The sequence below is a fragment of the Oncorhynchus keta genome, chromosome 25 (genome assembly GCF_023373465.1).
Source record: "Oncorhynchus keta strain PuntledgeMale-10-30-2019 chromosome 25, Oket_V2, whole genome shotgun sequence".
In the NCBI taxonomy this organism is placed as follows: Eukaryota; Metazoa; Chordata; class Actinopteri; order Salmoniformes; family Salmonidae; genus Oncorhynchus; species Oncorhynchus keta.
Window position 1 is genome coordinate 49,232,664 of NC_068445.1, and position 26,047 is coordinate 49,258,710.

Below are 26,047 nucleotides of genomic sequence, written 5' to 3' on the forward strand. Positions count from 1 at the left end.
ATAGATCTGTAGTAAGGCCATAGAGGGAAGCTGCTTGCCATAGATCTGTAGTAAGGCCATAGAGGGAAGCTGCTTGCCATAGATCTGTAGTAAGGCCATAGAGGGAAGCTGCCTGCCATAGATCTGTAGTAAGGCCATAGAGGGAAGCTGACTACCATAGATCTGTAGTAAGACCATAGAGGGAAGCTGGCTGCCATAGATCTGTAGTAAGGCCATAGAGGGGCATCTGCTTGCCATAGATCTGTAGTAAGGCCATAGAGGGAAGCTGCCTGCCATAGATCTGTAGTAAGGCCATAGAGGGGCATCTGCTTGCCATAGATCTGTAGTAAGGCCATAGAGGGAAGCTGGCTGCCATATATCTGTAGTAAGGCCATAGAGGGGCATCTGCTTGCCATAGATCTGTAGTAAGGCCATAGAGGGAAGCTGCCTGCCATAGATCTGTAGTAAGGCCATAGAGGGGCATCTGCTTGCCATAGATCTGTAGTAAGGCCATAGAGGGAAGCTGCCTGCCATAGATCTGTAGTAAGGCCATAGAGGGAAGCTGACTGCCATAGATCTGTGGTAAGGCCATAGAGGGAAGCTGCCTGCCATAGAATTAAAGCCTATCGAGGGGCATCTGCTTGCCATAGATCTGTAGTAAGGCCATAGAGGGAAGCTGCCTGCCATAGATCTGTAGTAAGGCCATAGAGGGAAGCTGCCTGCCATAGATCTGTAGTAAGGCCATAGAGGGGCATCTGCTTGCCATAGATCTGTAGTAAGGCCATAGAGGGAAGCTGACTGCCATAGATCTGTGGTAAGGCCATAGAGGGAAGCTGGCTGCCATAGATCTGTAGTAAGGCCATAGAGGGAAGCTGGCTGCCATAGATCTGTAGTAAGGCCATAGAGGGAAGCTGGCTGCCATAGATCTGTAGTAAGGCCATAGAGGGAAGCTGGCTGCCATAGATCTGTAGTAAGGCCATAGAGGGAAGCTGACTGCCATAGATCTGTGGTAAGGCCATAGAGGGAAGCTGGCTGCCATAGATCTGTAGTAAGGCCATAGAGGGAAGCTGGCTGCCATAGATCTGTAGTAAGGCCATAGAGGGGCAGCTGATCGTATAAATCTACTGTATGGCCATAGAGCTATAAGCCACATACAGAGAACAGACAGTACAGGCCATAATATACAGAAGAGCAATTGAATGTTTGTAGCTACGTGAATGCCATAGAACTGTAGTAAGGCCTTATAAAGGGGTAGCTGAATGTTTGTAGCTACGTGAATGCCGTAGAGCTGTAGTAAGGCCATATAAAGGGGCAGGTGATTGTACATGTAGCTACAGTATAGCCATGAATATTGCTACAGTTAGAGTTTAGTCCATAGAGTTACAGTAATGCTAGATGTGTTATATCCATTAGAGCTACAGTAGAGAGACAGAAGTTTGACCATAGTTACAGAGAGAGGCAGCAAGATGCTACAGAAGGCTAACAGGTTTATACCAGAGATAGAGTAGTGACCATAGTTACAGAGAGAGACAGCGAGATGCTACAGAAGGCTAACAGGTTTATACCAGAGAGTAGTGACCATACTTACAGAGAGAGACAGCTGGATGCTACAGAAGGCTAACAGGTTTATACCAGAGATAGAGTAGTGACCATACTTACAGAGAGAGGCAGCTGGATGCTACAGAAGGCTAACAGGTTTATACCAGAGATAGAGTAGTGACCATACTTACAGAGAGAGACAGCTAGACGCTACAGAAGGCTAACAGGTTTATACCAGAGATAGAGTAGTGACCATACTTACAGAGAGAGACAGCTAGACGCTACAGAAGGCTAACAGGTTTATACCAGAGATAGAGTAGTGACCATACTTACAGAGAGAGACAGCTGGATGCTACAGAAGGCTAACAGGTTTATACCAGAGAGTAGTGACCATAGTTACAGAGAGAGGCAGCTGGATGCTACAGAAGGCTAACAGGTTTATACCAGAGATAGAGTAGTGACCATACTTACAGAGAGAGACAGCCAGATGCTACAGAAGGCTAACAGGTTTATACCAGAGAGTAGTGACCATACTTACAGAGAGAGACAGCTAGATGCTACAGAAGGCTAACAGGTTTATACCAGAGAGTAGTGACCATACTTACAGAGAGAGGCAGCTGGATGCTACAGAAGGCTAACAGGTTTATACCAGAGAGTAGTAACCATACTTACAGAGAGAGACAGCTAGATGCTACAGAAGGCTAACAGGTTTATACCAGAGAGTAGTGACCATACTTACAGAGAGAGGCAGCTGGATGCTACAGAAGGCTAACAGGTTTATACCAGAGATAGAGTAGTGACCATACTTACAGAGAGAGGCAGCTGGATGCTACAGAAGGCTAACAGGTTTATACCAGAGAGTAGTGACCATAATTACAGAGAGAGACAGCTGGATGCTACAGAAGGCTAACAGGTTTATACCAGAGAGTAGTGACCATACTTACAGAGAGAGACAGCTGGATGCTACAGAAGGCTAACAGGTTTATACCAGAGATAGAGTAGTAACCATACTTACAGAGAGAGGCAGCTGGATGCTACAGAAGGCCAACAAGTTTATACCAGAGAGTAGTGACCATACTTACAGAGAGAGACAGCTGGATGCTACAGAAGGCTAACAGGTTTATACCAGAGAGTAGTGACCATACTTACAGAGAGAGGCAGCAAGATGCTACAGAAGGCTAACAGGTTTATACCAGAGAGTAGTAACCATACTTACAGAGAGAGACAGCTAGATGCTACAGAAGGCTAACAGGTTTATACCAGAGAGTAGTGACCATACTTACAGAGAGAGGCAGCTGGATGCTACAGAAGGCTAACAGGTTTATACCAGAGATAGAGTAGTGACCATACTTACAGAGAGAGACAGCTGGATGCTACAGAAGGCTAACAGGTTTATACCAGAGATAGAGTAGTGACCATACTTACAGAGAGAGACAGCTGGATGCTACAGAAGGCTAACAGGTTTATACCAGAGAGTAGTGACCATACTTACAGAGAGAGACAGCTGGATGCTACAGAAGGCTAACAGGTTTATACCAGAGATAGAGTAGTGACCATACTTACAGAGAGAGACAGCTGGATGCTACAGAAGGCTAACAGGTTTATACCAGAGAGTAGTGACCATACTTACAGAGAGAGACAGCTGGATGCTACAGAAGGCTAACAGGTTTATACCAGAGAGTAGTGACCATACTTACAGAGAGAGGCAGCTGGATGCTACAGAAGGCTAACAGGTTTATACCAGAGATAGAGTAGTGACCATACTTACAGAGAGAGGCAGCCAGATGCTACAGAAGGCTAACAGGTTTATACCAGAGAGTAGTGACCATACTTACAGAGAGAGACAGCTAGATGCTACAGAAGGCTAACAGGTTTATACCAGAGAGTAGTGACCATACTTACAGAGAGAGGCAGCAAGATGCTACAGAAGGCTAACAGGTTTATACCAGAGATAGAGTAGTGACCATACTTACAGAGAGAGACAGCTGGATGCTACAGAAGGCCAACAGGTTTATACCAGAGAGTAGTAACCATACTTACAGAGAGAGGCAGCTGGATGCTACAGAAGGCTAACAGGTTTATACCAGAGATAGAGTAGTGACCATACTTACAGAGAGAGGCAGCTGGATGCTACAGAAGGCTAACAGGTTTATACCAGAGAGTAGTGACCATAATTACAGAGAGAGACAGCTGGATGCTACAGAAGGCTAACAGGTTTATACCAGAGAGTAGTGACCATACTTACAGAGAGAGACAGCTGGATGCTACAGAAGGCTAACAGGTTTATACCAGAGATAGAGTAGTGACCAGAGTAGTGACCATACTTACAGAGAGAGGCAGCTGGATGCTACAGAAGGCCAACAAGTTTATACCAGAGAGTAGTGACCATACTTACAGAGAGAGACAGCTGGATGCTACAGAAGGCTAACAGGTTTATACCAGAGAGTAGTGACCATACTTACAGAGAGAGGCAGCAAGATGCTACAGAAGGCTAACAGGTTTATACCAGAGAGTAGTGACCATACTTACAGAGAGAGGCAGCTAGATGCTACAGAAGGCTAACAGGTTTATACCAGAGATAGAGTAGTGACCATACTTACAGAGAGAGACAGCTGGATGCTACAGAAGGCTAACAGGTTTATACCAGAGATAGAGTAGTGACCATACTTACAGAGAGAGACAGCTGGATGCTACAGAAGGCCAACAGGTTTATACCAGAGAGTAGTGACCATCACAATAAGACCTCAAACCTCCAGTTGTTAGTCAGGACCTGTTCCCCACCGGAACAGACAATTCACTATAAATAAATGTTTCTTTTTTCTGTACTCAATGATGTGTTTATTTGTTTCCGTGGCTCTTAATGTGGAATGAGTGGTGATGTGGAAAACAAGACATAATATTTCAGTAGCTGGTATAATGGAAGTCCGCAGTCACCAGACAGGCAAGGAGGGGAGGTTGAGAGGATGAGGAGAGAGGGGGACGAGAGAAGGAGAGGAGGTTGAGAGGATGAGGAGAGGAGAGAGGGGTAGCAGAGGAAAGGAGAGAAGAAGAGGAGAGGAGAGGAGAAGAGGAGGGGAGAGGAGAGGAGGTTGAGAGGATGAGGAGAGAGGGGGAAGAGAGAAGGAGAGGAGAGGAGAGAGGGTAGCAGAGGAGAGGAGAGGAGGTTGAGAGGATGAGGAGAGGGGGACGAGAGAAGGAGAGGAGGTTGAGAGGATGAGGAGAGAGGGGGACGAGAGAAGGAGAGGAGGTTGAGAGGATGAGGAGAGAGGGGGACGAGAGAAGGAGAGGAGGTTGAGAGGATGAGGAGAGAGGGGGACGAGAGAAGGAGAGGAGGTTGAGAGGATGAGGAGAGAGGGGGACGAGAGAAGGAGAGGAGGTTGAGAGGATGAGGAGAGAGGGGGACGAGAGAAGGAGAGGAGGTTGAGAGGATGAGGAGAGAGGGGGACGAGAGAAGGAGGGGAGGTTGAGAGGATGAGGAGAGAGGGGGAAGAGAGAAGGAGGGGAGGTTGAGAGGATGAGGAGAGAGGGGGACGAGAGAAGGAGAGGAGGTTGAGAGGATGAGGAGAGAGGGGGATGAGAGAAGGAGAGGAGGTTGAGAGGATGAGGAGAGAGGGGGACGAGAGAAGGAGGGGAGGTTGAGAGGATGAGGAGAGAGGGGGAAGAGAGAAGGAGGGGAGGTTGAGAGGATGAGGAGAGAGAGGGACGAGAGAAGGAGAGGAGGTTGAGAGGATGAGGAGAGAGGGGGACGAGAGAAGGAGGGGAGGTTGAGAGGATGAGGAGAGAGGGGGAAGAGAGAAGGAGAGGAGGTTGAGAGGATGAGGAGAGAGGGGGACGAGAGAAGGAGGGGAGGTTGAGAGGATGAGGAGAGAGAGGGGGACGAGAGAAGGAGGGGAGGTTGAGAGGATGAGGAGAGAGGGGGCGAGAGAAGGAGAGGAGGTTGAGAGGATGAGGAGAGAGGGGGAAGAGAGAAGGAGGGGAGGTTGAGAGGATGAGGAGAGAGGGGACGAGAGAAGGAGAGGAGGTTGAGAGGATGAGGAGAGAGGGGAAGAGAGAATGAGAGGAGGTTGAGAGGATGAGGAGAGAGGGGGAAGAGAGAAGGAGAGGAGGTTGAGAGGATGAGGAGAGAGGGGGAAGAGAGAAGGAGAGGAGGTTGAGAGGATGAGGAGAGAGGGGTAGCAGAGGAAAGGAGAGAAGAAGAGGAGAGGAGAGGAGAAGAGAGGAGGTTGAGAGGTGATGAAAGGAGAGGAGAGAGGGGTAGCAGAGGAGGAGGAGGAGAGAGGAGAGGTGGTTGAGAGTTGATGCAAGGAGAGGAGAGAGGGTAGCAGAGGAGAGGAGAGGAGAGGAGAGGAGAGGAGAGGAGAGGAGAGGAGAGGAGAGGAGAGGAGAGGAGAGGAGAGGAGAGGAGAGGAGAAAAGAGTAGAGGACTCCGGTGAAGTTAGCTTTGTATTAAAGATTGGGACTTTGCTCATCAATACCTCTTCAATGGAACAGGGTGATAGAAACACCATATTCTACATCACCTGAAGATAGCGACTTTACATCCCTTGTCTTTACAATTCAGTGTCATATTTATTTTTGGAGGTGAAAATGTCGCTAAAATGTTTCTCTCCTCTGCTCCGAGGGTTAAGGGACCGTCTTAAAACTGCAACGCCTTCTAGCATTTTTCTACACTCGCATTAACATCTGCTAAACATGTGTCTTTGACCAATACAATTTGATTTGATTGCATGTTCATGAACATTTGTAATATCTTCTCAACCACATAGAGATCTCAAACCGATTTGACATTGTTCTCTTCTCTCGAATTTACTTGATCTATTTTGTTACTTTTTAAAATTAATTTGAAATAAAAATACATTCTAAAAACGTCAATAGCTTCCAGCCCATATGACTTTCATGAATACAACCAAATGTTATTGGTTCAGGGACCTCATCCCTGCAATCAATGGCAAATACTTTTGTATTTTTAGACTAAGGCCTAGATTCAAATCAGGAATGCCTGACAGCTTGAAAGACGTTTTGGACACTACAGTGAAAATGGTTAACTTTGTTAAAGCAAGGACTCTGAACTCTCGTGTATTTTCTGCATTACGCAATGATATGGGCAGCGACCATGTAACGCTTTTACAACATACAGAAGTGCGCTGGTTATCAAGAGGTAAAGTATTGACACGTCTTTTTGAAATTGAGAGACGAGCTTAAAGTTTTCTTTACTGACCATAATTTTCACTTGTCTGACTGCTTGTTTCTCACACGACTGGCCTGTCTGGGTGATGTTTTTTCTCACCTGAATGATCTGAATCTAGGGTTACAGGGACTCTCCCCGCAACTATATTCAATGTGCGGGACAAAATTGAGGTTGGAGCCCCTCTCTGTCTGCATTAACAAGGACAACACACAGGTCTTTCCATCATAGTATGATTTTTTGTGTGCAAATGGACTCAAGCTTAACGGACAATGTCAAATGTGATATAGCGAAGCACCTGAGTGAGTTGGGTGCGCAATTACGCAGGTACTTTCCTGAAATGGATGACACTAACAACTGGATTCTTTATCCCTTTCATGCCCTGTCCACTTACCGATATCTGAACCATAGAGACTCATCCAAATTGCAACAAGCGGTTCTGTGAAAATGTATTTAATCAGAATCCACTGCCAGATGTCTGGATAGGGCTGCAGCTCAGAGTATCCTGCCTTGGCAAATCGCACTGTTAAGACACTGATGCCCTTTGCAACCACGTACCTATGTGAGAGTGGATTCTCGGCCCTCACTAGCATGAAAACTAAATACAGGCACAGACTGTGTGTGGAAAATGATTTAAGACTGAGACTCTCTCCAATACAACCCAACATTGCAGAGTTGTGTGCATCCTTTCAAGCACACCCTTCTCATTAACCTGTGGTGAGTTATTCACAATTTGTTACAGTTTTACGGTTTTATATGTAAAATGGTTAAATAAAGAGAAAAATCATTGATTATTATAATATTATTATTTGTGCCCTGGTCCTATAAGAGCTGTTTGTCACTTCCCACGAGCCGGGTTGTGACAAAAACTCACACTCATTCTTATGTTTAATAAATGTATCGTATAGTGTGTGTGGCAGGCTTACAATGAGGGCAAAAAACAACATTTGAGAGTGTGCTGACCCTGGTGCTAGAGGGGGTAGAGCTGGAGGTTGAATGTTTGAAGGAATACGGGACTTTAAAAAGTTTGGGAACCACTGTTCTAGAATGATACACTGTTGCCTAGCCAACGATGTGGGGTGTTCTAGAATGATACACTGTTGCCTAGCCAACGATGTGGGGTGTTCTAGAATGATACACTGTTGCCTAGCTAACGAGCTCTACCACATTAGAAGAGGAGAAACCACCGTAAAGCACAGGAGGATCTAGTACTCATGAGTGCTTGATCTTATTTAGTTCATATTCAGTCTTAAATTCCATTGCATTCCATTCATTTTAGGCTATTCAAATCAAATATGAGCTACAATTTAATTATCAAGATGTTGGTCCTAGATTTATACAACGTATATATCAATCAAATTATATGCCTGCAGAGGTAGCAATAGCTACCTCTATCAGTCTATCATAGTTCATGTGTGATTCAATGACATTATGAAGGGCAGCTCAGAACAGCTGAAGATGGATTGTAAAAGAACTGATTGGGTCTCTACTTGACATCAACAAACCCCCATAATGCCCTCTGCCCTCCCTAAATCATTGAACGTTTCAGCAGACTTCTAGCCCTCCATAACTGGCTCCGTGACTATTGCAGCTCTGTGGGTGAAACATTTCTTGACAAATTTGATACCTTCTGGAAACTTCTTGCAAGAAAAGCTTGTTTTATTTTCTAGTAGGCTTAAATTGAAGATATAGAAAATACGATAAATAGTAGTGGCAATATCGTCCGCTATTATCCTCAGTAATTTTCCATCCAAGTTCTCAGACCTCAGAGGTTTGTCAGTGTTGATAGACAACAATACTTTCTTCACCTCTTCAACGCCCACTTTACAGTATTCAAAATTACAACGCTTGTCTTTCATAATTTGGTCAGATATACTTGGATGTGTCAGCAGTTTTTGCTCGCATGTCATGCTTCAGTTTGCTAATTTTGCCAATGAAAGAAATCCTTAAATTAGTTGCCAATATCAGTGGGTTTTGTGATGAATAAGCCATCTGATTCAGATGGAGCTGAGTTTGCCTTTTTGCCCAAAGCTTTTTACCATCATTCTTTATATAATTTATCTTTGTTTCATAGTATAGTTTCTTCTTCTTTTTATTCCGTTTTAGTCAAATGATTTCTCAATTTGCAGTACGTTTACCAACGTGTTGTACAGCCAGACCTATTTTCCATCTCTTTTGCCTCATCCCTCTCAAAAATAAAATTTTTCAATTCCTCATCAATCCATTGGGGATTTAATAGTTTCTACAGTCATTTTCTTAATGCGTGTGTGCTTATTAGTAACTTGAATAAGCAATTCCATAACTATGTCAAGTGCAGCATCTGTCTGCTCCTCATTACACACCACAGACCAACAGATATTCTTAACATCAACAATACTGAGACATAATTTATTTTGATGTAAAAAAGCTTCTTAGTCAGATGTTCTATACTGTATGCATTATGAAGGACAACTTGTCATCAATCCAGACACCCAGGTACTTATATTGAGAAACAATTTAAATTTGGGCTCCATTTGTAGCTCAAATATGCACATCCTCAGGGTCAACATTTCATGAACTAGAGAACAGCATGAACTTGGTTTTTACTTTTATTTTACACTAATTTATGATCTGTAAGTGATTTCTGAATTGAATCAAAGTCATTCTTAAGTTCATGAATGGCCTGCTACACTGAGGTGGCACAGGAACACAAAACGGTGTCATCTGCATAGAGCTTGATGTTACACGTATCAACAGTGTTTCCTATGTCATTAATATACAAAGTGAACAATAATGGACCCAAAATAGAACCCTGAGGAACACCTTTTTGAATCTCAAGAAATTCAGATTAAACCCCATCTATCAAGATGGCCTGAGTTCTGTCGCTAAGATAATTAAGATTTAACCCCATCTATCAAGATGACCTGAGTTCTGTCACTAAGATAATTCAGATTTAACCCCATCTATCAAGATGACCTGAGTTCTGTCACTAAGATAATTCAGATTTAACCCCATCTATCAAGATGACCTGAGTTCTGTCACTAAGATAATTCAGATTTAACCCCATCTATCAAGATGGCCTGAGTTCTGTCACTAAGATAATTCAGATTTAACCCCATCTATCAAGATGGCCTGAGTTCTGTCACTAAGATAATTCAGATTTAACCCCATCTATCAAGATGTCCTGAGTTCTGTCGCTAAAATAACTCAGATTTAACCCCATCTATCAAGATGTCCTGAGTTCTGTCGCTAAAATAACTCAGATTTAACCCCATCTGTCAAGATGACCTGAGTTCTGTCACTAAGATAATTCTGAAACCATCAACAGGCTGTATATCCCAGGTCTATTCTTGATAATTTATTTTAGCAAAACAGTGTCGATCACCTTTGACAGGACAATGAACAAGGCAGCATAGCTCTTTTTAGAATCCAAGGCATTGACTAGCATGGTGGCTGCTAGCGTAGTGCGATGCCCAAGCCTAAACCCTGATTGGTTTATATTAAAAATACAATTATAAGATAAAAGGAACAAAGTTGTACATTAACCAAGGATTCAAGGATTCAAGAATCTTAGCCAAACAAGGTAGTCTTTGAAATGGGGAGTTAGTTGTCAAGATCATTAACAACTAGCGTGGTTGCTGTGCTAGTACTATGCCCAGGTCTAAACCCTGATTGGTTTATATTAAGAAAACAATTATCAGATAAAAGGAACAAAGTTGTACATTAAACAAGGATTCAAGAATCTTAGCTAAACAAGGTAGTCTTTGAAATGGGGCGATAGTTGTCAAGATCATTTGTATCCCCACCCTAATGGAGTGTTGATGTCTACATCATTTGTATCCCCACCCTAATGGAGTGATAGATGTCTACATCATTTGTATCCCCTCCCTAATGGAGTGATAGATGTCCAGATAACTTGTATCCCCACCCTAATGGAGTGATAGATGTCTAGATCATTTGTATCCCCACCCTAATGGAGTGATAGATGTCTACATCATTTGTATCCCCACCCTAATGGAGTGATAGATGTCTACATCATTTGTATCCCCACCCTAATGGAGTGATAGATGTCCAGATCATTTGTATCCCCACCCTAATGGAGTGATAGATGTCTACATCATTTGTATCCCCACCCTAATGGAGTGATAGATGTCTACATCATTTGTATCCCCACCCTAATAGAGTGATAGATGTCCAGATCATTTGTATCCCCACCCTAATGGAGTGACAGATGTCTACATCATTTTGTATCCCCACCCTAATGGAGTGATAGATGTCTACATCATTTGTATCCCCACCCTAATGGAGTGATAGATGTCTACATCATTTGTATCCCCACCCTAATGGAGTGATAGATGTCTACATCATTTGTATCCCCACCCTAATGGAGTGATAGATGTCTACATCATTTGTATCCCCACCCTAATGGAGTGATAGATGTCCAGATCATTTGTATCCCCACCCTAATGGAGTGATAGATGTCTACATCATTTGTATCCCCACCCTAATGGAGTGATAGATGTCTACATCATTTGTATCCCCACCCTAATGGAGTGACAGATGTCTACATCATTTGTATCCCCACCCTAATGGAGTGATAGATGTCCAGATCATTTGTATCCCCACCCTAATGGAGTGATAGATGTCCAGATCATTTGTATCCCCACCCTAATGGAGTGATAGATGTCTACATCATTTGTATCCCCACCCTAATGGAGTGATAGATGTCTATATCATTTGTATCCCCACCCTAATGGAGTGATAGATGTCTACATCATTTGTATCCCCACCCTAATGGAGTGATAGATGTCTACATCATTTGTATCCCCACCCTAATGGAGTGAGAGATGTCTACATCATTTATATCCCCACCTAATGGAGTGATAGATGTCTACATCATTTGTATCCCCACCCTAATGGAGTGATAGATGTCTACATCATTTGTATCCCCACCCTAATGGAGTGATAGATGTCTACATCATTTATATCCCCACCCTAATAGAGTGATAGATGTCCAGGTCATTTGTATCCCCACCCTAATGGAGTGATAGATGTCTACATCATTTGTATCCCCACCCTAATGGAGTGATAGATGTCTACATCATTTATATCCCCACCCTAATAGAGTGATAGATGTCCAGGTCATTTGTATCCCCACCCTAATGGAGTGATAGATGTCTACATCATTTATATCCCCACCCTAATAGAGTGATAGATGTCCAGGTCATTTGTATCCCCACCCTAATGGAGTGATAGATGTCTACATCATTTATATCCCCACCCTAATAGAGTGATAGATGTCCAGGTCATTTGTATCCCCACCCTAATGGAGTGACAGATGTCTACATCATTTGTATCCCCACCCTAATGGAGTGACAGATGTCTACATCATTTGTATCCCCACCCTAATAGAGTGACAGATGTCTACATCATTTGTATCCCCACCCTAATAGAGTGACAGATGTCTACATCATTTGTATCCCCACCCTAATGGAGTGACAGATGTCTACATCATTTGTATCCCCACCCTAATAGAGTGATAGATGTCCAGGTCATTTGTATCCCCACCCTAATGGAGTGATAGATGTCTACATCATTTGTATCCCCACCCTAATGGAGTGATAGATGTCTACATCATTTGTATCCCCACCCTAATGGAGTGACAGATGTCTACATCATTTGTATCCCCACCCTAATGGAGTGACAGATGTCTACATCATTTGTATCCCCACCCTAATAGAGTGATAGATGTCCAGGTCATTTGTATCCCCACCCTAATGGAGTGACAGATGTCTACATCATTTGTATCCCCACCCTAATGGAGTGACAGATGTCTACATCATTTGTATCCCCACCCTAATGGAGTGACAGATGTCTACATCATTTGTATCCCCACCCTAATAGAGTGATAGATGTCCAGGTCATTTGTATCCCCACCCTAATGGAGTGACAGATGTCTACATCATTTGTATCCCCACCCTAATGGAGTGACAGATGTCTACATCATTTGTATCCCCACCCTAATAGAGTGATAGATGTCCAGGTCATTTGTATCCCCACCCTAATGGAGTGACAGATGTCTACATCATTTGTATCCCCACCCTAATGGAGTGATAGATGTCTACATCATTTGTATCCCCACCCTAATGGAGTGATAGATGTCTACATCATTTGTATCCCCACCCTAATGGAGTGATAGTTGTCTACATCATTTGTATCCCCACCCTAATGGAGTGAGAGATGTCTACATCATTTGTATCCCCACCCTAATAGAGTGATAGATGTCCAGATCATTTGTATCCCCACCCTAATGGAGTGATAGATGTCCAGATCATTTGTATCCCCACCCTAATGGAGTGATAGATGTCCAGATCATTTGTATCCCCACCCTAATGGAGTGACAGCACATCTGAGGAGCAAGCAGACGCTGCACTTGACACATTTATGACACATTTATGAAATTGCTCATTACAGTTACTAATAAGCACCCATTAAGAAAATGACTGTAAAAACTGTTAAATCCCTGTGGATTGATGAGGAATTGAAAAATTGTATGGCTGAGAGGGATGAAGGAAAAATAATTGGCCAATAAGTCTGGCTGCACAACTGATTGGCAAACGTACTGTAAATTGAGCAATCATGTGACTAAACTGAATAAAAATGTAAATTAACTATACTATGAAGCAAAGATAAATGATTTAAAGATTGATAGTAAAAAGCTTTGGAACACCTTACATTACATTTTGGGGAAAAAGGCTAACTCTGCTCCATCATTCCTTGAAGCAGATGGCTCTTTCATCACAAAACCCACTGATATTGCCAAATACTGATAATGATTTTTTAATTGGAAATATTAGCAAACTTAAGCATGACATGCCAGCAACAAACACTGACACTACACATCCAAGTATATCAAATCAAGCATTGTAATTTTGAATTCAATAAACTGGATGAGGTGAAAAATTATTGTTGTCTATCAACAATGACAAGCCACCAGGGTCTGACAACTTGGATGGAAAATCACTGAGGATAATAGCGGGACGATATTGCCACTCCTTTTTGCCATATCTTGGATAGAGGTCTACTAGAAAGTGTGTGCCCTCAGGCCTGGAGTGACGCAAAAGTCATTCCACTACCTAAGAATAGTGATGCACAATAGTAAATTTTGCACGCCCAATTTTTCAGTTTTTGATTTGTTAAAAAAGTTTGAAATATCCAATAAATGTTGTTCCACTTCATGATTGTGTCCCACTTGTTGTTGATTCTTCACAACAAAATACAGTTTTATATCTTCATGTTTGAAGCCTGAAATGTGGCAAAAGGTCGCAAAGTTCAAGGGGGCCGAATACTTTCGCAAGGCACTGTATCACGAAGAGATATGTGAAAAACACCTTGAGGATTGATTCTAAACAACGTTTTTCATGTTTCAGTCGATATTATGGAGTTAATGTGGAAGAACGTTTGGCTTTTGGATGAATGAATTTTAGTTTTTTTTTGGTAGCCAAACATGACGCAGAAAACGGACCGATTTCTCCTGCACAACTAATCTTTCAGGAAAACTGAACATTTGCTATCTAACTGAGAGTCTACTCGTTGAAAACATCCGAAGTTCTTCAAAGGTAAATGATTTATTGAATGTTTTTGCTGGTTTTTGTGAAAATGTTGCCTGCTAATGCTAATGCTAAATGATAATGCTAAATGCTAACGCTAAATGCTAACGCTAAATGCTAACGCTAAATGCTAACGCTAAACGCTAAATGCTAAATGCTAGTTTGCTATGGTTGAGAAGCATATTTTGAAAATCTGAGATGACAGTGTTGTTAACAAAAGGCTAAGCTTGAGAGCAAATAGATTAATTTCATTTCATTTGCGATTTTCATGAATAGTTAACGTTGCGTTATGGTAATGAACTTGAGGCTGTATTCACAATCCCGGATCCGGGATGGCTCGACGCAAGAAGTTAATAAGCCATATCTGTTTATTGTCCGATAAAGAGTTACCTGTCTAACAGAACACAGAGAGTGTTCTTTAATGGAAGCCTCTCAAACGTAATCCAGGTTTAATTAGGAATTCCCCAGAGCAGCTGTCTAAGCCACTTACTTTTTTCAATCGTTACTAACGACTTGAGTAAACCCAGTATGTCTATGTATGCGGATGACTCAACACTTTACACATCAGCTACAACAGCTAGTGAAATCCCTGCAACACTTAACAAGGACCTGCAATTAGTTTCAGAATGGAATGGCAAGTAATAAGTTAGTCCTAAATATTTCTAAAACTAAGAGCATTGTATTTGACACAAATCATTCACTAAACCCCAAACCTCAACTACATTTTGTAATAAATCATGTGGAAATTGAGCAAGCTGAGGAGACTAAACTGCTTGGAGTAACCCTGGATTGTAAACTGTCATGGTCAAAACATATTGATACAACAGTAGCTAAGATGGAGAGAAGTCTGTCTATAATAAAGTGCTGCTCTACCTTCTTAACACTATCAACAAGGCAGGTCTTACAGGCCCCAGTTTCTACCTTCTTAACAACACTATCAACAAGGCAGGTCCTACGGGCCCTAGTTTCTACCTTCTTAACAGCACTATCAACAAGGCAGGTCCTACAGGCCCTAGTTTCTATCTTCTTAACAACACTATCAACAAGGCAGGTCCTACAGGCCCTAGTTTCTACCTTCTTAACAACACTATCAACAAGGCAGGTCCTACAGGCCCTAGTTTCTACCTTCTTAACAGCACTATCAACAAGGCAGGTCCTACAGGCCCTAGTTTCTACCTTCTTAACAGCACTATCAACAAGGCAGGTCCTACAGGCCCTAGTTTCTACCTTCTTAACATCACTATCAACAAGGCAGGTCCTACAGGCCCTAGTTTCTACCTTCTTAACATCACTATCAACAAGGCAGTTCCTACAGGCCCTAGTTTCTACCTTCTTAACAACACTATCAACAAGGCAGGTCCTACAGGCACCAGTTTTGTCACACCTGGACTAATATCTAAGGGGCATAACATTTCCACCCTCTAAATTAAGTTTAACCAATACTCATTTCGCCTATGGTAGGCCCACAGTATATCTAAAAATATTTTGTTCAATGACGTGACTCTCCACCAATAATTACATTTAGAGGATTGTAGGATTCTAAATTAATATTTAAGGGGCGTTTTCCGTTAGGATCTGTGAGAATATCTAAGCTACTTTTATATCATTCTATATTAATTATTAATAATAACAATAGTAATTGCTTAGTTTAAAAAGTAACAATATTTTGGAGAGTTCATCTTCATTTAACCTAGAGTGAGCGAGAAAAGGGCAATTCTTGAATATGGGGTGAGACATTCTCACTAATTTGTATATATAGCCAGTTTTTTATTTATAATTATTCATTTCTAGACTGGATTATTCAGCAGACATCACTTGCTTACATTCAGTCAACAAAAATATCTTTAGAATATCATGGAATGTAATTGAACATTTTAGTTTCCCCATGCTTGTCTCAGAGCAGTGCGAAACGGTGCTGAAATAGATGTTCACAGCGAGAAGCCGTATATATAACGATATTTGTCATCTGAATAAAGGTCCAAATATTTTTTTTTAAAGGCAAAAAATATAATTGTTCTTAACTGATTCCATATGTGTTATTTCAAAGTTGTGATGTGTGTTGTCACTACTGTTCTACAATGTTGAACATCTTCAAAATAAATACAAATCCTGGAATGAGTAGGTGTCTGAAGTTTTGATTGGTACTTGCCTAATGAATTTGATCTATATTATGGTGTTTCTATTCCAAGAAAAACTAAAAACTAAAAATATGGTGCTGTACAACGTGACGGTCGGCAGTACAGTACTGGGCTATTTAGCTAATGAATCCCAATGTTAGTGGGCAGGGCACATGGGAGACCAGGGTTCAATTCCCTGACCGGGGAGGAAGGAGTAGGCTGTTCTTGTAAATTAGAATTTGTTCTTAATTAACAAACTATAGTTTTGGCAATTCGGTTAGGACATCTACTTTGTGCATGACACAAGTCATTTTTCCAACAATTCTTCACAGACAGATTATTTGAGATTTCAGATCTACTTGAACAGTAAGCAGTAGTTACACATAGCGAGTCTAAACATAGTATATACAATAATGAAAATCACCTGGTCCCAACGTACATGGCAAGTCAATAAAAGTTCAATAAGAAAAACTAAAACACATGTATGAAGAAAGCAGACACATTGCTTTGAAACAGTGTCCAGGGAAAGGTTTTTTGGCATGTGAGTGCGTTGATGTGAGAAATGGTGTCGAAAATACATTTTCTGGTCCAGCAACACCCATACATGTTGTGACAAATACTTGTGCTAATTCAGTTCCAACTGTGTTCAAACCTGGTATGCCATGCTGGAGTATAAAAACGCTGTTGAATTGTACTTTTCCTTCACTTTCTCACTGTGAAACATTGCTGGGATCTTGTCCCCTGGACCTTGGAGGACTTTTGGTGTGGATGATGTTCAGGTTAGATATTCCTTTAAATTATTCCACTGAACTGTACCTTTTGATTGTCATGTCTTTTTTGAAAACTGTACCTTGTTCACACCACAGGGCCTAGAAAAGCAAGGTTTGTCAAACAACTGTGTTTGCTTTGATGGTAAGATGCTATTCAGTATATTATATTAGTCCTATTTTCTGTTATAACACATGAACGGTATTATCATGTCTGTGCTGTCAGCAGGCAGAACACACTGTTGATATTGATAAAGGGTATTATTATGTCTCTGCTGTCAGCCTGCAGAACACACTGTTGATATTGATAAAGGGTATTATTATGTCTGTGCTGTCAGCCTGCAGAACACACTGTTGATATTGATAAAGGGTATTATTATGTCTCTGCTGTCAGCCTGCAGAACACACTGTTGATATTGATAAAGGGTATTATTATGTCTGTGCTGTCAGCCTGCAGAACACACTGTTGATATTGATAAAGGGTATTATTATGTCTGTGCTGTCAGCCTGCAGAACACACTGTTGATATTGATAAAGGGTATTATTATGTCTGTGCTGTCAGCCTGCAGAACACACTGTTGATATTGATAAAGGGTATTATTATGTCTGTGCTGTCAGCCTGCAGAACACACTGTTGTTATTGATAAAGGTTATTATTATGTCTGTGCTGTCAGCCTGCAGAACACACTGTTGATATTGATAAAGGGTATTATTATGTCTGTGCTGTCAGCCTGCAGAACACACTGTTGTTATTGATAAAGGGTATTATTATGTCTGTGCTGTCAGCCTGCAGAACACACTGTTGATATTGATAAAGGGTATTATTATGTCTGTGCTGTCAGCCTGCAGAACACACTGTTGTTATTGATAAAGGGTATTATTATGTCTGTGCTGTCAGCCTGCAGAACACACTGTTGATATTGATAAAGGTTATTATTATTATGTCTGTGCTGTCAGCCTGCAGAACACACTGTTGTTATTGATAAAGGTTATTATTATGTCTGTGCTGTCAGCCTGCAGAACACACTGTTGATATTGATAAAGGGTATTATTATGTCTGTGCTGTCAGCAGGCAGAACACACTGTTGATATTGATAAAGGGTACTATTATGTCTGTGCTGGCAGCCTGCAGAACACACTGTTGATATTGATAAAGGTTATTATTATGTCTGTGCTGTCAGCCTGCAGAACACACTGTTGATATTGATAAAGGGTATTATTATGTCTGTGCTGTCAGCCTGCAGAACACACTGTTGATATTGATAAAGGGTATTATTATGTCTGTGCTGTCAGCAGGCAGAACACACTGTTGTTATTGATAAAGGGTATTATTATGTCTGTGCTGTCAGCCTGCAGAACACACTGTTGATATTGATAAAGGGTATTATTATGTCTGTGCTGTCAGCCTGCAGAACACACTGTTGTTATTGATAAAGGTTATTATTATGTCTGTGCTGTCAGCCTGCAGAACACACTGTTGATATTGATAAAGGGTATTATTATGTCTGTGCTGTCAGCCTGCAGAACACACTGTTGATATTGATAAAGGGTATTATTATGTCTGTGCTGTCAGCCTGCAGAACACACTGTTGTTATTGATAAAGGGTATTATTATGTCTGTGCTGTCAGCCTGCAGAACACACTGTTGATATTGATAAAGGGTATTATTATGTCTGTGCTGTCAGCCTGCAGAACACACTGTTGATATTGATAAAGGGTATTATTATGTCTGTGCTGTCAGCCTGCAGAACACACTGTTGTTATTGATAAAGGGTATTATTATGTCTGTGCTGGCAGCCTGCAGAACACACTGTTGATATTGATAAAGGTTATTATTATGTCTCTGCTGTCAGCCTGCAGAACACACTGTTGATATTGATAAAGGGTATTATTATGTCTGTGCTGTCAGCAGGCAGAACACACTGTTGTTATTGATAAAGGGTATTATTATGTCTGTGCTGTCAGCCTGCAGAACACACTGTTGATATTGATAAAGGGTATTATTATGTCTGTGCTGTCAGCCTGCAGAACACACTGTTGTTATTGATAAAGGTTATTATTATGTCTGTGCTGTCAGCCTGCAGAACACACTGTTGATATTGATAAAGGGTATTATTATGTCTCTGCTGTCAGCCTGCAGAACACACTGTTGATATTGATAAAGGGTATTATTATGTCTGTGCTGTCAGCCTGCAGAACACACTGTTGTTATTGATAAAGGGTATTATTATGTCGGTGCTGTCAGCATGCAGAACACACTGTTGATATTGATAAAGGGTATTATTATGTCTGTGCTGTCAGCCTGCAGAACACACTGTTGTTATTGATAAAGGGTATTATTATGTCTGTGCTGTCAGCCTGCAGAACACACTGTTGATATTGATAAAGGGTATTATTATGTCTCTGCTGTCAGCCTGCAGAACACACTGTTGTTATTGATAAAGGGTATTATTATGTCTGTGCTGTCAGCCTGCAGAACACACTGTTGATATTGATAAAGGGTATAATTATGTCTGTGCTGTCAGCCTGCAGAACACACTGTTGTTATTGATAAAGGGTATTATTATGTCTGTGCTGTCAGCCTGCAGAACACACTGTTGATATTGATAAAGGTTATTATTATGTCTGTGCTGTCAGCCTGCAGAACACACTGTTGATATTGATAAAGGGTATTATTATGTCTGTGCTGTCAGCAGGCAGAACACACTGTTGATATTGATAAAGGTTATTATTATGTCTGTGCTGTCAGCCTGCAGAACACACTGTTGATATTGATAAAGATTATTATCATGTCTGTGCTGTCAGCCTGCAGAACACACTGTTGATATTGATAAAGGGTATTATTATGTCTGTGCTGGCAGCCTGCAGAACACACTGTTGTTATTGATAAAGGGTATTATTATGTCTGTGCTGTCAGCAGGCAGAACACACTGTTGATATTGATAAAGGGTATTATTATGTCTGTGCTGGCAGCCTGCAGAACACACTGTTGATATTGATAAAGGTTATTATTATGTCTGTGCTGTCAGCCTGCAGAACACACTGTTGATATTGATAAAGGGTATTATTATGTCTGTGCTGTCAGCCTGCAGAACACACTGTTGATATTGATAAAGGGTATTATTATGTCTGTGCTGTCAGCAGGCAGAACACACTGTTGTTATTGATAAAGGGTATTATTATGTCTGTGCTGTCAGCCTGCAGAACACACTGTTGATATTGATAAAGGGTATTATTATGTCTGTGCTGTCAGCCTGCAGAACACACTGTTGTTATTGATAAAGGTTATTATTATGTCTGTGCTGTCAGCCTGCAGAACACACTGTTGATATTGATAAAGGGTATTATTATGTCTGTGCTGTCAGCCTGCAGAACACACTGTTGATATTGATAAAGGGTATTATTATGTCTGTGCTGTCAGCCTGCAGAACACACTGTTGATATTGATAAAGGGTATTATTATGTCTCTGCTGTCAGCCTGCAGAACACACTGTTGATATTGATAAAGGGTATTATTATGTCTGTGCTGTCAGCCTGCAGAACACACTGTTGTTATTGATAAAGGTTATTATTATGTCGGTGCTGTCAGCAGGCAGAACACACTGTTGATATTGATAAAGGGTATTATTATGTCTGTGCTGTCAGCCTGCAGAACACACTGTTGTTATTGATAAAGGTTATTATTATGTCTGTGCTGTCAGCCTGCAGAACACACTGTTGATATTGATAAAGGTTATTATTATGTCTGTGCTGTCAGCCTGCAGAACACACTGTTGTTATTGATAAAGGGTATTATTATGTCTGTGCTGTCAGCCTGCAGAACACACTGTTGATATTGATAAAGGTTATTATTATGTCTGTGCTGTCAGCCTGCAGAACACACTGTTGATATTGATAAAGGGTATTATTATGTCTGTGCTGTCAGCAGGCAGAACACACTGTTGATATTGATAAAGGTTATTATTATGTCTGTGCTGTCAGCCTGCAGAACACACTGTTGATATTGATAAAGGGTATTATTATGTCTGTGCTGTCAGCCTGCAGAACACACTGTTGTTATTGATAAAGGTTATTATTATGTCTCTGCTGTCAGCAGGCAGAACACACTGTTGTTATTGATAAAGGTTATTATTATGTCTCTGCTGGCAGCCTGCAGAACACACTGTTGATATTGAGTCCTGCAGAACTTCCCCATGCAGTAAGTCTAGTTCTCCTGCAGAACTTCCCCATGCAGTAAGTCTAGTTCTCCTGCAGAACTTCCCCATGCAGTAAGTCTAGTTCTCCCGCAGAACTTCCCCATGCAGTAAGTCTAGTTCACCTGCAGAACTTCCCCATGCAGTAAGTCTAGTTCTCATGCAGAACTTCCCCATGCAGTAAGTCTAGTTCTCCTGCAGGACTTCCCCATGCAGTAAGTCTAGTTCTCCTGCAGAACTTCCCCATGCAGTAAGTCTAGTTCTCCTGCAGAACTTCCCCATGCAGTAAGTCTAGTTCTCCTGCAGAACCTCCCCATGCAGTAAGTCTAGTTCTCCGGCAGAACCTCGCCATGCAGTAAGTCTAGTTCTCCTGTAGAACTTCCCCATGCAGTAAGTCTAGTTCTCCTGCAGAACTTCCCCATGCAGTAAGTCTAGTTCTCCTGCAGAACCTCCCCATGCAGTAAGTCTAGTTCTCCTGCAGAACTTCCCCATGCAGTAAGTCAGGTTCCCCTGCAGAACCTCTCCATGCAGTAAGTTTAGTTCTCCTGCAGAACTTCCCCATGCAGTAAGTCTAGTTCTCCTGCAGAACTTCCCCATGCAGGAAGTCTAGTTCTCCTGCAGAACTTCCCCATGCAGTAAGTCTAGTTCTCCTGCAGAACTTCCCCATGCAGTAAGTCTAGTTCCCCTGCAGAACCTCTCCATGCAGTAAGTTTAGTTCTCCTGCAGAACTTCTCCATGCAGTACGTCTAGTTCTCCTGCAGAACCTCCCCATGCAGTAAGTCTAGGTCTCCTGCAGGACTTCCCCATGCAGTAAGTCTAGTTCTCCTGCAGAACGTTTCTCCTGCAGAACTTCCCCATGCAGTAAGTCTAGTTCTCCTGCAGAACTTCCCCATGCAGTAAGTCTAGTTCTCCTGCAGAACTTCCCCATGCAGTAAGTCTAGTTCTCCTGCAGAACTTCCCCATGCAGTAAGTCTAGTTCTACTGCAGAACTTCCCCATGCAGTAAGTCTAGTTCTCCTGCAGAACCTCCCCATGCAGTAAGTCTAGTTCTCCTGCAGAACTTCCCCATGCAGTAAGTCTAGTTCTCCTGCAGAACTTTCCCATGCAGTAAGTCTAGTTCTCCTGCAGAACCTCCCCATGCAGTAAGTCTTGTTCTCCTGCAGAACCTCCCCATGCAGTAAGTCTAGTTTTCCTGCAGAACCTCCCCATGCAGTAAGTTTAGTTCTCCTGCAGAACCTCCCCATGCAGTAAGTCTAGTTCTCCTGCAGAACCTCCCCATGCAGTAAGTCTAGTTCTCCTGCAGAACCTCCCCATGCAGTAAGTCTAGTTCTCCTGCAGAACCTCCCCATGCAGTAAGTCTAGTTCTCCTGCAGAACTTCCCCATGCAGTAAGTCTAGTTCTCCTGCAGAACTTCCCCATGCAGTAAGTCTAGTTCTCCTGCAGAACTTCCCCATGCAGTAAGTCTAGTTCTCCTGCAGAACTTCCCCATGCAGTAAGTCTAGTTCTCCTGCAGAACTTCCCCATGCAGTAAGTCTAGTTCTCCTGCAGAACTTCCCCATGCAGTAAGTCTAGTTCTCCTGCAGAACTTCCCCATGCAGTAAGTCTAGTTCTCCTGCAGAACCTCCCCATGCAGTAAGTCTAGTTCTCCTGCAGAACTTCCCCATGCAGTAAGTCTAGTTCTCCTGCAGAACTTCCCCATGCCTTAAGTTTTGGACATTTTAAAAACCTTTCATTGGAGTCCTTAAAATCCCTTGTTTCACTGTAGCCAGACTGACCTGAGTATATGTTCATATTGAATGTATGTAATGTCTGTCGTTCACTCACTAAGGTCTGAAGGAGACAGGTTGAAAGATGGAAAAAGGAGGTGAAAACAAAACACACTACAGGTAGGAGGTGTCATATGATGAGTGGTATAGTCTTAAACCCCCCCTCTCATATGATGAGTGGTATAGTCTTAAATCCCCCTCTCATATGATGAGTGGTATAGTCTTAAACCCCCCTCTCATATGATGAGTGGTATAGTCTTAAACCCCCCTCTCATATGATGAGTGGTATAGTCTTAAACCCCCTCTCATATGATGAGTGGTATAGTCTTAAACCCCCCCTCTCATATGATGAGTGGTTTAGTCTTAAACCCCTCTCATATGATGAGTGGTTTAGTCTTAAACCCCCTCTCATATGATGAGTGGTTTAGTCTTAAACCCCCTCTCTCATATGATGAGTGGTATAGTCTTAAACCCCCTCTCATATGATGAGTGGTATAGTCTTAAACCCCCCCTCTCATATGATGAGTGGTTTAGTCTTAAACCCCCCTCTCTCATATGATGAGTGGTTTAGTCTTAAACCCCCTCTCATATGATGAGTGGTATAGTCTTAAACCCCCTCTCATATGATGAGTGGTTTAGTCTTAAACCCACCCTCTCATATGATGAGTGGTTTAGTCTTAAACCCCCTCTCATATGATGAGTGGTTTAGTCTTAAACCCCCTCTCATATGATGAATGGTTTAGTCTTATACCCCCTCTCATATGATGAGTGGTTTAGTCTTAAACCCCCCTCTCATATGATGAGTGGCATAGTCTTAAACCCCCTCTCATATGATGAGTGGTTTAGTCTTAAACCCCCTCTCATATGATGAGTGGTTTAGTCTTAAACCCCCTCTCATATGATGAGTGGTATAGTCTTAAACCCCCTCTCATATGATGAGTGGTTTAGTCTTAAACCCCCTCTCATATGATGAGTGGTATAGTCTTAAACCCCCTCTCATATGATGAGTGGTATAGTCTTAAACCCCCTCTCTCATATGCTGAGTGGTATAGTCTTAAACCCCCTCTCATATGATGAGTGGTATAGTCTTAAACCCCCTCTCATATGATGAGTGGTATAGTCTTAAACCCCCTCTCATATGATGAGTGGTTTAGTCTTAAACCCCCTCTCTCATATGATGAGTGGTATAGTCTTAAACCCCCTCTCATATGATGAGTGGTATAGTCTTAAACCCCCTCTCATATGATGAGTGGTTTAGTCTTAAACCCCCTCTCATATGATGAGTGGTTTAGTCTTAAACCCCTCTCATATGATGAGTGGTTTAGTCTTAAACCCCCTCTCATATGATGAGTGGTTTAGTCTTAAACCCCCTCTCATATGATGAGTGGTTTAGTCTTAAACCCCCTCTCATATGATGAGTGGCATAGTCTTAAACCCCCTCTCATATGATGAGTGGTTTAGTCTTAAACCCCCTCTCATATGATGAGTGGTTTAGTCTTAAACCCCCTCTCATATGATGAGTGGTATAGTCTTAAACCCCCTCTCATATGATGAGTGGTTTAGTCTTAAACCCCCTCTCATATGATGAGTGGTATAGTCTTAAACCCCCTCTCATATGATGAGTGGTATAGTCTTAAACCCCCTCTCTCATATGATGAGTGGTATAGTCTTAAACCCCCGTGTCATATGATGAGTGGTTTAGTCTTAAACCCCCTCTCATATGATGAGTGGCATAGTCTTAAACCCCCTCTCATATGATGAGTGGTATAGTCTTAAACCCCCTCTCTCATATGATGAGTGGTATAGTCTTAAACCCCCCTCTCATATGATGAGTGGCATAGTCTTAAACCCCCTCTCATATGATGAGTGGTATAGTCTTAAACCCCCTCTCATATGATGAGTGGTATAGTCTTAAACCCCCTCTCATAAGATGAGTGGTATAGTCTTAAAACCCCCTCTCATATGATGAGTGGTATAGTCTTAAACCCCCTCTCATATGATGAGTGGTATAGTCTTAAACCCCCTCTCATATGATGAGTGGTATAGTCTTAAACCCCCTCTCTAATATGATGAGTGGTATAGTCTTAAACCCCCTCTCTCATATGATGAGTGCTATAGTCTTAAACCCCCTGTCATATGATGAGTGGTTTAGTCTTAAACCCCCTCTCATATGATGAGTGGCATAGTCTTAAACCCCCTCTCATATGATGAGTGGTATAGTCTTAAACCCCCTCTCATATGATGAGTGGTATAGTCTTAAACCCCCTCTCATATGATGAGTGGTTTAGTCTTAAACCCCCTCTCATATGATGAGTGGTTTAGTCTTAAACCCCCTCTCATATGATGAGTGGTTTAGTCTTAAACCCCTCTCATATGATGAGTGGTTTAGTCTTAAACCCCCTCTCATATGATGAGTGGTTTAGTCTTAAACCCCCTCTCATATGATGAGTGGTTTAGTCTTAAACCCCCTCTCATATGATGAGTGGTTTAGTCTTAAACCCCCTCTCATATGATGAGTGTTATAGTCTTAAACCCCCTCTCATATGATGAGTGGTTTAGTCTTAAACCCCCTCTCATATGATGAGTGGTATAGTCTTAAACCCCTCTCATATGATGAGTGGTATAGTCTTAAACCCCCTCTCATATGATGAGTGGTATAGTCTTAAACCCCCTGTCATATGATGAGTGGTTTAGTCTTAAACCCCCTCTCATATGATGAGTGGCATAGTCTTAAACCCCCTCTCATATGATGAGTGGTATAGTCTTAAACCCCCTCTCTCATATGATGAGTGGTATAGTCTTAAACCCCCTCTCTCATATGATGAGTGGTATAGTCTTAAACCCCCTCTCTCATATGATGAGTGGTATAGTCTTAAACCCCCTCTCATATGATGAGTGGTATAGTCTTAAACC

The 26,047-nt window shown here is 41.9% G+C and overlaps 1 long non-coding RNA gene across 4 annotated transcripts; it reads left to right on the top strand.

Moving 5' to 3' along the window:
* The first annotated feature begins 2,504 nt into the window (after positions 1-2,504).
* On the top strand, positions 2,505-4,343 carry LOC127911890 (uncharacterized). Of its 4 annotated transcripts, none has more exons than XR_008079784.1 (5): positions 2,513-2,703; positions 2,771-3,389; positions 3,457-3,527; positions 3,666-4,016; positions 4,084-4,343. It is a non-coding gene; the product is annotated as an uncharacterized LOC127911890 (long non-coding RNA). The 4 variants fall into 4 exon arrangements; XR_008079785.1 differs by having other exon boundaries at positions 2,516-2,636; positions 2,704-3,389; XR_008079786.1 differs by having other exon boundaries at positions 2,516-2,636.
* The last annotated feature ends 21,704 nt before the right edge of the window (positions 4,344-26,047 follow it).